Genomic DNA, 14,295 nt, shown 5'->3' with positions numbered 1-14,295 from the left:
TTGCCCAACACCCCGGGTAAAGTGGATTCGGTACCAGGGCAAAGCGAACACCAACATTATTTGCCATAAAACTAAACATTAAAAATAAAACAACCATCAAAAACTAAAGGAACATATCCGAAAAACATTTTTTTGCTACAATGCTAATTATTGTAGCTATTACAAACAAAGAAATTGAATTTAAAAAGAAAACAAGCATTGAAAATTAAAGGCTCATATTTAAAAAAAAAAAATTTACAATACTAATTATTATAACAAACAGAGAAATTAAACTAAAAAAAGTCAATATCCAAAATTTAGGAGCATATTAAAAAAAAAAAAAAAAACATTTTTCTGCTACAATACTAATAATTGCAGTTATCACAATGAAAATCATTACTATTTTCGAATGCTAAACACTTTTTATGACACCACTGAGTACAAATACACATTGTATCCGTTGGCCGATCATCTTCTTCAATGAACATTTCCTCACAGAAAATGCACCTTACATCATCAAATTTCTTTACTCCCTTCTTCTTATCATTCTCTTATGCAGTCCTATGTCTTGTGCCAGAGGTCTTTTTGGTAGTGGTCTTTTTAAAAGTCTTTTGAGAAGCTTTAGTCGAAACATCATCTAGTTACTTCATGACAGTCTTTTTTGATTTTTCAAATTTTTGTTTCTGATTGTCCTTTACCGGAGTACTTGTCAGGAGTGTAGAACTCTGTAGCTTTAGCTTACGTGTTGTTATTGCTTTAGCAGGCTGAGAAATAGGCAGTAAAACTGAAGGACTGTAGTAGTTCTTAGCACATCCAGGTTTGGGTGAAGCGGAGGGAACATCATTGCCTTGGACATATTCTGTTGTTTCAGGTCCCATGGGAGTATAAGGACGGTCTGCAATGGTAGCATTGTCTTGAGATCTTAAAATTGAAGAACTTCCAAGTTCGGATGAAGTTACTTGTCATGACCGGGCATAGTGAATATGGTATCCACTTTGCCCAATCCACTTTATAATTCAGGTACATTTTGCAGGTTACTAAAAACTACTAAAAATTCAGAGCATCTAAACTCGTCGTCTACGGATAGTTGAAAGCTACATAATCGTACATCAAATCCTAGTCATTACTAAGAACATGTCACAAATAGTATTAAAGTTATAGATGAAACACTAAACTCAGTGAACTAATATTGATTTCCCGAAAACATACTTTGTTCGGTCACTGGCGTCGCGTGACGCGAACTCGTCCCGACGTGTATGCCGCTCACGGAGCGGCAACAGGCGACCGTTGCTATGACAACACGGCTGCCGGCCAACTAATTATTTGGGAGTTATAGGCAAAATTCGCTTTGCCCGGGGTATCCACTTTAGCCGGGTTTCCCCTAACAGGCAAACTTCACTTCAAAATGATTCAATCTTCAAAAATAATAATTAAAAACAAATACTGAAAAAAATTTTAGCTTTGAAACTTATTTAATTTGTATATATACATAAAAATGTAAGGGAAATGTAGTCCAATGTGTCCCACACGTGGCAGTGGAATCATTACTTCTACATGTTGCGCAAATCGGAAACTAAAACAGTTGAAAATCTAATGATTTTTTGATCGTCTGAAAAAAAAACGCATTGCATATTTTCACATTCTCGGAAAAGCAACTGTTGCCAATAAAAATAAACAAATAGCCAACTACTAAAAGGTTTTCGCTTTTATTTTTTACCGACTTTTTTTTTATTCCGAACCAATATATCCTAGAGGAGAGAGGGGAAAAAACTCGAAACTGCGCATTTAAATATTCTTTTGTCAAAAGAAATTTTTACCGGTGGACATTCGATTGTCACGAGCGAAGCGCGAAGCTTCAAAGAAAGAAAAAAAAACGAAAGCGAATATCGTCTGCTACATAACGCAAGTGAAATGACTTTTTTTTTGTTCCGTTCGCTCGCACTTATTTTTTCGCGCTTTGTTGATCAGCTGGGTTATTTGTTGTACAGTGAAAGAAAATTCAGTTTCACTTACCGTCGTCTGGAATGTGTCGCGCTTTTGTCGGGCCCGTTGTCGGACATCCTTGTAGATACCTCAGACGATATCTGAACATTATAATGTCAACGGCTTCATAGGTGGGAATTTCCTTTTCTTCCTCAATGCATTCGGCTGTCGAATTTTATTGTTATTAATATCTGATATTGTAATTAACTATCACTTTCACTTTATGTGAATGTTCATTTAAATAATTAAACAATTTTTAAATTATTTTAGTTATTTATTTTCATTCATTTATTTATTTTTTATTTATTTGTTAGAAAATCGCCGTCAAGGTATGACGGGTGAAAATTGCTGCTCCATTTGAACGAAACAATTGCCTGCTTGGTGATATTTTGACAGTTGAAATTTTAACCCTAACTCAGGGGATTAACCCTAAAAAATCGCTTTTGGTGCGCACCCTCCTGCTACAAACTAATTTTGTTCCAAATTTCATGAAAATCGGCAGAACGGTTTGGGCGCTATGCGCGTCACAGAGATCCAGACCGAGATCTGGACAGATATCCCGACAGAGATCCAGGCAAACTTTGAGCTTTATTATTGACTAGTGGTACCCGCACGGCTTTGCCCGTAATAGAAAATTAAAAGGTCTTTTGGTTCGCCTGTATATTTACATATAATGTATGGTGAATTTTCTCGCCCATTGGCTTGGTTACGGTTTCACGTAATGATAATTTCGTTTTTTTCTCGTCCATCTTATGAGAATTTTGTTCTTAAAATTGGAATAGAAGAAGAACCACATCGAATTTTTGAAAAATCGCTTCGAGGTGCACACCCCCATGCTACAAACTAACTTTGTGCCAAATTTCATGAAAATCGGCCGAACGGTCTAGGCGTTATGCGCGTCACAGAGATCCTGACAGACAGAGATCCGGACAGACAGAGATCCGGACAGACAGAGATCCTGACAGACTTTCAGCTTTATTATTAGTAAAGATAAAGATCACACCATTATGTAATCACAAGCACAATTCGCACTCCTAACTGTATATTTTATTTATCGTCTTAGGTGACCCATCAGCCTTCAGCAACCGGTGTCCTCTGACTTCGAATAGGTCACATTCGATACTTTGACTGACGCATGAGCGTCGGAATAAGTTCAAAAATTCCATCCTTTAAAGAACAGCATCTAATATTCACCAAACGTTCTTTCGGCGACTGCAACCGTAACACTTGAATAATTGTGTTACTGCGCCGAGTTGAATAAATCAGGTTCGGGATTCTTTTAAGTACAGGGACGCCGCGCCGTTTGGCTTTTGCATGAGAGATGGATCGATTGAAGGGAATCACTGAGGTGGGCCCGATCGAATTACATGAATTAAAGCAATACTTATCGAGATAGTATCTTGAGTTGATGTTCACCAGAGGCGAATGACTGTCTGCTTGCTCTTCCGATATCTCTTCCTTTTTCAGGTTACTTGGCTCAATGAGGTCCTTTAGCATTCTTGATATAGGTTCCGACTAGTTCAAGATATATTTTGTTACTCGCGTTACGCGCACGGCTTTGCCCGTAGTAGAAAATTAAACGGTCATTTAGTTCGCCTGTATATTTACGAATAATGGAGGATGAATTTCTAGCCAATATGCAATGTTAATTTGCTCGTCCATGTTATGGTGATTTTCTCGTCCTTGTTATGATAATTTTCTCGTCCATGCTATGGTAATTTACTCGTCCATGTTATGGTAATTAGCTCGGTGCAGAGGAATTAAAGTCACCAATGTGGTAAAAATAAAATGAAAGAAAAAGAAGAAAATTGAATTTTCGAAAAATCGCTTCGAGGTGCACACCTCCATGCTACAAACTAATTTTGTGCAAAATTTTGTGAAAATCGGTCGAAAGGTCTAGGCGCTGTGCGCGTCACAGAGATCTAGACATCCAGACAGAGAGACTTTAAGCTTTATTATTAGTGAAGATTACATGTCTGCAGTCTATCACCGAGCGGGAAAGATGGGTTTAGTAGAAATAATATAGGAACTGAAAATTTATTTCGTTGAAATGCATATTTCGATGTATTTATATTCGTTGTAACGGGATTTCACTGTACTTGTTACTTTTCTCATTGACACTGTGAATGTATACAAATAACATAATTAGTTCGTATTAATAATATGTATCAATTAGTGGAAATGTTTAAGTAAAAATTTTAACGTATTATTATTTAATGTATGTGCATATATGTACTCACACATTTATAAATGTGAATAACAAATGTGTGTAACACATTTGTTATGTGTATTAATGTGTATAACAAATTAAAAAAGTAAATAAACCTTTCAGTTACAAATCTCTCATTGTGCAGAAAAAAAAAGTAAATTTCCGTCAAAAAGTTTGATTTAACAATTTACAAAATCACGTTTGACTCAAAATTAATGACTGATTGATGATTACTTTTAATTAGTTACTTTTGATGTTCTGAACGTAAAACGCTTCTGGCTTTTTTTCTTTCTTTTTTTTTTTTTTAACAGCAAACGTTTTAGTAAATTTGTGTTTAAAAGAAAAACTTAACATGGATTGCATATATCTTTTATGGCTTCGTAGTTTTGTATATTGTCTAAGAAATATAACTATTTAATGGAGAAAAAGAGCAGGAGCGCCCCAGTGGGAGGTCACCGCGGACACCCCAAAATTTCCTTATTACGAAAATTTTGACTGGCAGTTCGGCAAGCTTGGTGACTCAGGAATTTGTTAACTTTCCGTGAAGTATTGGTTATGAAGCTAGTACGTGAAATACACCGCCAGCTCAGTCATTTCCAGCCGAGGACTGCAGTTTCGTGCTTATTAGCACTCATCAGCCCGGCATAGGAAAGTGACTGAGCTGGAGATGGAAAACCTCTTAAGGAAGTCAAGAGTGCGAAACAAACTGGTAGCTAATATAGAATTAGCAGACCAGACGAGTGACCGAAGCAATGGTTCGGTTCAACTCGAAGATTGAACGCGAGGCAAGCCCTGGCTAATGGGCGGTAATTTACTGAATATGAAGCTAGTAGTTTTTCTTTTAAATTTCATTTTGATTCCACATTTCTCTCATCACTTGTGAAAAACGTGTCGTCATAAATGTTGTGTGTAAAAACATGTGTTTTGTGCAGTTTTTGCACAAACCATTCGAAAAAAGACAAATCTTTTGCCGCATGACTTTATATCCATACGCTCACCTTTTTCTGCACTCGAAAAAAAGTTCTTTGAAACAACGAAACACGATCCAGCATTTTTTTAATTTTTTTCAAATTTGTAATTTTAATAACGTTTTCTTTCCCAATACAATACCAACATTCATTTCTAAAGAACTAACCGCTCTTTTTTACAGAGCAGTTAATTTCTATCAGTCAATTACTTTTCTCGCAAATTGGTAACTTTTTGCCTTCCCCCCCCCCCCCCCATGGAGATAAGCATCTTCTTTCTTCTCTGAGAAAATAAGTTAGAAATTCTTCTTTTATAAGATGTTTAAAAATTACGGATTAATTTTTAACCTTCAAGTTCAATTTCTAAAGTTAAGGATCAATTACCTGAAAGTAACAATAGTAATTCTTTTCCTCCTTTCTTCTCTAAGAAGATGAGTTAGAAATTCTTCTTTTTTAAGAAGGCTACTACCGATTACCTAAAAGTAACAGTAGTAATTCTTCTTCTCCTTTCTTCTCTCAGCAGATGAGTTAGGAATTCTTTTTTAAGAAGGTTACTATCAATTACCTGAAAGTAACAATAGTAATTCCTTTGTTTATTTTCATCTTCTCCAAAGAGTCTTCTTTTTATTTTGCAAAATGTTAGCTCTTCTTTTTAGAATCATTTATTTAAATGGCATTTTTCTGATAAACAGTAAATTTTACCTTCTAAAACAAAAACAGCTTCAAATTTCTTTTTTTAAAAGCATTTTTTTTCTTTTTTAAAGGAAATAGTTCAGTTCTTTTTCTTTAATCAGGGAAAATATTCAAGAGCTACAGAAATCCTTCTTTCTTAAACACTTCTTTTCTTTTCTTTTGAAAATTATTACCAATTACCTAAAATCAACAGTAGTAGTTTTTTCCTTTATTTCCTTTTCATCAATGATTCTACTCTTGTTTTTTCGAAAAAAGCTGATCCTTTTTTTTTTCAGGATTATTTGATTAAACATAAATTGCTGAATTTTGCCAGATAAATGGTAAGGCTTGCTTTCTAAAACAAACGCACCGAATTTCTTTTTCAAAGAGTAGTTTCCTTTCGTTCACGCTGAAATTAAATTCTGTTTTCCTCTTTATTTTTTTAATTGCTTCATTATTTTCTAACTCCTGATTAAATTCGTCTCTCAGATGCATTTTCAGTCATTCATTTTTCGTCTCATACACTTATTAATGCTTCATTTTTCTTTACTTTATCTGTAATTACGTTACCAAAATAATGAGCTCCTTGCTCAATGAAAGTTATTTTGCTCTTACATTTTTCGTTAAAAAAATTTGCAGGCAATATGACAAAATTATATCACTTCTTAAAGTTCAATGAATATTTGGGGTGCATAAAATTTGTCTATATAATAAGTGTGAAAGAGAGGGAGCAAGAGAGAAAGATACCCCCCCCCCTCCTCCTTCCCCCAATGATTAGAATTTACTTAAATTCAGCTATAAAAATAAAAATTAAAAAAAACATAGGAATAGACATTTTAAATGCATGTTGTGCATTTATATAACACAATCGTATTCCGGTCAAAACCGCAATTCTATTTACAAACATTATCTTTGGACAAACTAAGAAAAACAAACTTTTATCGAAGAAATCGCCCATTATTTCAGATCATAATCTCCCAAATCGATGATAATTTTCGTATTGTGATGCTAATTTGCAACTGTAACTTTATTCTAGTACTAAAAATGGAACTTTTTCCCCCACTGTCACCCCTACACCTTTCCCCTCGGAACTCGTGTCAAGCGATTCTGTTACGCAATGGACGCCCATTGACGTAGAGCGATTTTATGCTCTCACATGATGTTACTGGTGGAAATTCCCCCACTTTTTTTTTTCAGTATTTTCTAGACACTCCAAGACGCTATTGTTCGCGTCTCGAATCGGGATTATGACAACTGGACAGGGAGATATGTTGGTTGTTGATCTTATGTGCAGTGAAGTTTTTGTCGGTAAGGTTTTGCACAACTTTGTCAGTAGTTTTCATTCATTTTCATGAATGAATTATGATTACATTTTCAGTCATAATCCATTTTTTAATGTTTTGTGACTGTTCGGGGTTTCTTTTTTTTTTTTTACATTTGTTCTTAATTGAGTTTTAAATATTTTCCAATCCCTTAAAAAATTATTTTCCTAATCGTTGAGTCTAGGTCATATGAGTTTCTTTCGCGGTAATTGCAACATTGTTAGGAGGATTCACTCGTCTTCTTCAACGGGTTATAAAAGCATTTTCAGTCATAATCCATTTTTTAATGTTTTATGACTTCGTTTTTTTTTTTTTTTTTTTTTTTTTTCTACATTTGTGCTTAATTGAGTTTTAAATATTTTCCAATCCCTTAAAAAATTATTTTCCTAATCGTTGAGTCTAGGTCATATGAGTTTCTTTCGCGGTAATTGCAACATTGTTAGGAGGATTCACTCGTCTTCTTCAACGGGTTATAAGAGCATTTTCAGTCGTAATCCATTTTTAATGTTTTATGACTGTTCGTTTTTTTTTTTTTTTTACATTTGTTCTTAACTGAGATTTAAATATTTTCCAATCCCTTAAAAATTATTTTCCTGATCGTTGAGTCTAGGTGATATGAGTTTCTTCCGCGGTAATCGCAACATTGTCAGAAGGATTCACTCGTTTTCTTCAACGGGTTATAAGAGCATTTTCAGTCATAATCCATTTTAAATAGTTCTTTCATTTGCGTTTTGTTCTGAAGAAAAATTTTTCACTTCTTTAAAAAACAATCGCTCTCCAAGTCATTGTTGAGTTTAGGTGTCATGAATTTTTTTTCTCGGTAATCACAACATTCTCATCAGCTTTCTCTCGTTTTCATCAATGAGTTATGATAACATTTTCAGTCATAATTCAATTTTAAATCCGTTTTAAGCCTGATCATGCTAAAATTCACATTTTGTTCTTAAGTGAATTTTGAATATTTTCCCTTCACTTTAAAAAAAATTATGGTTTTCCCAATCACTAAGCTTTGGTGAATTGATTTTTTTTTTTTTTTTTGCATTAATCACGATTTTGTCAGCAGTTTCACTCGTGTTCTTCAACGAGTTATAACAGAATTTTCAGTCATAATCCATTTTAAAATCTGTTTTATGACTGATCAAGCTTTTACTTACATTTGATCTTAATTGAATTTCGAATAATTTCCATTTCCCTTTAAAAATGAATTTTCCTAATCGTTGAGCTTAGGTGCCATGAATTCTTTTCGCGGTTATCACAACTTTGTCAGCAGTATTCACTCGCTTTCTACAACGGGTTATAACAGCATTTTCAGTCACAATCTTTTTTTAAAACTGTTTTATGACCGATCGAGCTTCTTCTTGTCTGTTTTTTTATTTGTTCTTAATTGAATTTTGAATATATTCCCTTTACTTTTAAAAAAAATTAAAATTTTCTTAATCGTTGAGATTAGGTGAATTGATTTTATTTTTTCGCATTAATCACGACTGTCAGTAGTGTTCCTTCGTTTTCATCAATGGATCCTGCCAGCGTTTTCAGCCCTAATATACTTTAAAATACGTTTTTTGACTGATCGAGTGAATTTCAAATTTTGTCCATTCCCTTAAAAAATAAATTTTTCTAATCGTTGAACTTAGGTGCTGTGACTTTTTTTTCGCTGTTAACGCAATTTTGTCAACAGTATTCACTCGTTTTCTTCAACGGATTATAATAGCATTTTCAGTCATTATCCATTTTTTAATGTTTTATGAGTGATAGGGCTTTATTGTTCATAACTGCATTCCGAATATTTTTCATTCCCTTAAAAAATGAATTTTCCCAATCGTTGATCTCAGGGGCGATGAGTTTTTTTTTTTTTTTTTTTTTTTTTTTTTTTTTTTTTTTTTTTTTTCGCGGCTATCACAATTTTGTTATTAGTATTCACCATTTTTCTTCAACGAGTTATAACAGAATTTTCAGTCATAATACATTTTTAAACATATTTTATGATTTATCGAGCTTTTATTTACAATTGTTCTCAGTTGAATTTTGAATGTTTTCCCTTCACTTAAAAAATGATAATTTTCCTAATTATTGAGCTTAGGTGAATTGAATTTCTTTCGCATTAAACACGACTTTGCCAGTAGCATTCATTCGTTTTCGTCAATGAGTTACTGTAACATTTTCAGTCATAATCCATTTTTTAATGTTTTATGACTGATCGACCTTCTTTTACATTTGTCCTTAATTGAATTAGGAATAGTTTTCACTCCTTTAAAGCATGAATTTTCCCAATCGTTGAGCTCAGGGGCCATGAGTTTTTTTTCGCGGTTATCGAAATTTTGTCAGCGGTATTCACTCGTTTTCTTCAACGGGTTATAACAGCATGTTCAGTCATAATCCATTTTTAAATCTGTTTTATGACTGATCGAGCTTTTACTTACATTTGTTCTTAATTGAATTTGTTTCGCTTCACTGAAAAAAAAAATGATAATTTTCCTAATCATTGAGCTTAGGTGAATTGAATTTATTTTGCATTAATCACGACTTTGTCAGCAGTATTCACTTGTTTTCTTCAACGGGTTATGACAGCATTTTCAGCTGCAATACATTTTTAGACCTGTTATGTGACGATAGAGTTTTCTTTTCCATTTTCTCTAAAGTTAATTCTGAATGTTTTTGATTGAGCTTAGGTGCATTCTATTTTTTTATACGGTAAGGTTGTATGTGATTGTGTGAAAGGTTTTCTTGTATCTCACGTCAATAATTACGATAGAGAAACCTATTTTTATATCAATAAACTTTAAAAACTATAGATAAACTTTTCGAAATTTAAAGGATTCTTCATGCTACATTAATTTTACGTAAATTTTAAATGTTTTCCTTTCAAAAAAAAATCATGGCTTTCATAAAATTCTTTTTTTTTTTTTTTTTTCACATTCGATTAGTGATAACTTTCTTTAGGAATTTTATGAAATCCCGTAAGTAAAATTCACTCTTTTTCACGGCTGATTAAATTTTCAGCCACAATCTTAACTTAAAATTGTGAATCTTATAAATGCATTATGATTAATCTGTTATTATAAACATCATTTTTTCTCAGCCATTTTGAGTGTTTTTTTTAAATTCTTTAAAAATTTAATGTCTTAAATAAAAGATTCTGTTTTTCTTCAATGTTCGTTATTGCTGATCTCATTTGCGGGTTTTTTTTTTTTTTTTTTTTCATTTTTTCATTTATTTATTTATTTATTTATTTATTTGTAAAATTTTAGGAGATGTATACTCGCTTTTATTGACTGGTTGTTATGTCGCTTCATTCAGTAATATTAAATCTCAATGTAATTTATTTACATAAATTTCCTTTTAATGATTTGATTTCATTTTCCTTTTAAAATTGACGGGATTTAACATAGATAATTTAATAATTTGATTCGACTCTTCCACTATGATGTGCAGAACTAAATAGATATGATTTAATCAATTTAATTCTTCCATTATAAATACAGATTAAACTCGAATTAATGACCTTCTTTAGGTGTTCCATGAACATTTTGGGATTTAAATAGATTTAAATTAAAACCTTAATTTAATTGTTCCATTAAAAGCTTTGACTTTAAAGACACGTACATTAGTCATCTGATTTACGTCTTAAGTACAGAACATAGCAGATACACTGTCACTTTACTTTTAAAATTAAGAATCAATAATGCATCTTGACTTTTGAAAATGCGACAAAACAACTCAAAACATGTGAAAAAATAGAGAATAGCTGTTTTTGCTCGTTCAGTGTCGCTTTGTATTCACTGTTACTGCAGCTTTTGCACCAGCTTAATATTGCTCATCATTTAGAATTAAAATTACAGTAGTTCACTATGATGATATTTTAAAAATTTGAAATTCACTTATGTCTAAAAATTAATACTTTATGCGCTTGGAGCACATATTACATATCATAAAAAGATATGATAAAAAATAAAATTCAATAGTTAATGGACAATTAAATCACTTGTATTCAACAGGGATCAAACACTAGTACAAAAAAATTTGATTAATAAATTTAAAGAAAAATATTTTGATCCAATGAAAGAAACGAGCTGATGTGTGCATCACATGACTTCCTTTTACTCCAATTTAATGTCATTCCCCCATTATAGGCAATTTTAATGTGATTCAATAGATAACTCTCTAAATATCACCAAAAATGGCCAAATTAAAACCAGATTTTTAAAAAAAAATCACCAAATTTGTCGCCAAGTTGGCGACAAAACTTGGTGACCAAAAGACTGGCGATATATCGCTAAGTGTCCATCAAATTATAAAACCACTTAAGTTTACATCAAAATTAACAATGATTTCCCCACCAAAAGAGGAAAAAACCCCTTTCGAAATACCCAAATGCAACTAAAAGAAGAGGAGCACAACTAGACCCCACAAGGAGTCTACGTACCAAATTTCAACTTTCTAGGACTTACCGTTCTTGAGTTATGTGACGTACATACGCACATACGCACATGCATACATACGTACAAACAGACGTCACGAGAAAATTCGTTGTAATTAACTGGGGAATCGTCGTTATGGATATTTCGCGTGTCTATACGTTCTTAGGTACTTATCCACATTTGGTAGAGTCGAAAAAAAAACTCAATATTCATTAGGGGGGAGTAAAATGGAAATTAAGTTCGATTTTTTAGTGAAATTTTTTTCGCGAATACAATACTTCCTTTTTTGTAAAAGGAAGTAAAAATGGATAACTAGTTTGATGTGACTATTTGCGTATTAATAATGATGTTTTTTAAATCCGGATATTAAATAAACACCATTATCAATTTCAACTTCTCAATTTCGTTTAAAGAAAACCAGCCGTAAACGTGACTCCAAATACAAAATAAGCATGAGAAAAAAGCATTTGTTTTAAAAAGTTTTTGAAATTAAAAGAAATGAAACATTTCTGACTCATTTCTTCAATTTTATAAGGAATTGAATGCAAAAAATGTGCGTAAATCGCGCCATTTCGAGGGGAAACAATTCAGCGTGTACAACGGTCTTTTCTGTTATAGCATCGCTAAGTACAGGAAACACTATTTACAGTTCAACTGAGCCGTATCGGAGCATTAAAATGGAAATTCCGATTAGTGCGTTGAATAAGTACTACGTTGAATTTTATGACATTTTGAGGCATATCCATTTATATGCGTCTGTAAATGAGGAGGACAGAATGACTTTTAACCGGTATCTTTCGTCAATTTCTCTTAACTTATTGAATGAATATAGGAACTGGAAAGCTCGCAGTTGCGTAGAAATAATATCATCAAAAACAACCCTGTTGTAAAAATTTCCCCGCCAAGAAAACCTTTAACTTTTCCGCACAAAAAAAAAAAGAAAACCTGCATCCTAAACCCTAAAACCCTCAGCCATAAAAAGTTATGATATCTAGTTTGCCCGCCAAGTATCTGATAAACTATCATCCTCCCTCTTCTCCTTTTTCATCACAGCTACTTCTATTAGAACCTCCTCCCACCTTCAACTCCTCAGAAATATGGATAGATCTTTTAAATTGTTTATCTTGTTTGGCGGGAAGCTTTTCAAAGTGAAGTGGTTGCTTGGTCAGCAAAACGCTTCCCGCCAAACAAGATAAACAATGTAAAAGATCTATCCATATTTCTGAGGAGTTGAAGGTGGGAGGAGGTTCTAATAGAAGTAGCTGTGATGAAAAAGGAGAAGAGGGAGGATGATAGTTTGGCAGATACTTGGCGGGCAAACTAGATATCATAACTTTTTATGGCTGAGGGTTTTTGGGTTTAGGATGCAGGTTTTCTTTTTTTTGTGCGGAAAAGTTAAAGGTTTTCTTGGCGGGGTAATTTTTACAACAGGGTTGTTTTTGATGAGGTATCACATCTTTTTGCATTGATATTATTACTTTGTCTGTATTTTTAGAATTGAGAACATCAAGTCAAAAAATTTTCAATTGAAACAACGCTGTTTTGTGTTTTTAAGGAACAATAATGGCTAGCCTAATTTTACGTCAAGTTATTTTCTGACTATTAAGATTCTATTCATTTTGCGAGAATTGGGCGGTTTAAATTTTTTTTACAATCCTTGTATCCTCTCTCTGTTGCAAAGAAAACTTCTTGGATAATAAAATATTATATTTTAAATTATATTGCTTTCGAGTATTTTACAACTTCGCAATAAATTCTATTACAGTTTCTTTATTTGACACATTATTTAACATTTTCATGAAGGTTTCTTTAAATGTTTTACAGCTTGAGGGCTATTTTAATCTAGCTTTTCACTTTTTGTTTAATTACATTTTTTTCTTATATCGTGGATTATTTTACGTTTTATGGGATAATTTTAATTGTTTGGTGATTTATCTTTTTCTTGATAGAAGTCTTTGTCTTGTTTAATACCTAGTTTTGTTTAAAAGTTCATTTAAAAAACGAAATAACGCATGTTATCACCAAGCAAAAAAAAAAAAAAAACTAAGCCATTAAATATTTTAAATTTGATTGTGTCAGAAGATCTATACAACTTTACTCGATGTCAAATCGCGGATATCCCAAATTTGCCATAGCGAATGCGCATGTTGCGCGCGGACTAAGCTCATTTAAAGTCTTGCTTAAATTAATTGCAAAAAATTTTACAGCTAACAAATTACTGCAAAGCACGGATATCCACACACGTATTTCATATATTTTCAATTCATTATGTGTTGTTTGTGAAAAATCCATTAATTTAGAAAATAAGCAAACCAATAAAAAGTGCTGTTTTTCGCTTTCAATTAAAAAGTTATACGTGCCGTATTCATATGCGTACAGCTTCATATAATTTGTCACGTAAAATATTGTAATGGTTTAACCCCAGTTTCGCGAAGACATTTAAAATTTCTTCCCTCCATAAATATATCAAAACTGAAAAAAAAAGGAAGAAAAGAAATTTTGTATCGGCGAAACTGGGGGGGAGGGGGGAGGACAGCATTCTAATCTCATTCATTAATTTGTTTCTCTGCTTAAGTATAAACAAACAACATAGAATCTGAAAACAGAAAGCCCAATGAGCTAAGTCTGCGCGCATGCGCAGTCGCTGTGGCAAATTTGTGATATCCGCGATTTAACGTCTAGTTGCTACTGTTGGATATGTTTTAGTCTTGATTGAATTTCATTTCCTAAGACAACTTTGGAATAAC

The sequence above is a fragment of the Uloborus diversus genome, chromosome 6, assembly GCF_026930045.1.
Source record: "Uloborus diversus isolate 005 chromosome 6, Udiv.v.3.1, whole genome shotgun sequence".
In the NCBI taxonomy this organism is placed as follows: Eukaryota; Metazoa; Arthropoda; class Arachnida; order Araneae; family Uloboridae; genus Uloborus; species Uloborus diversus.
Note: the sequence above shows the minus strand (reverse complement) of the source record.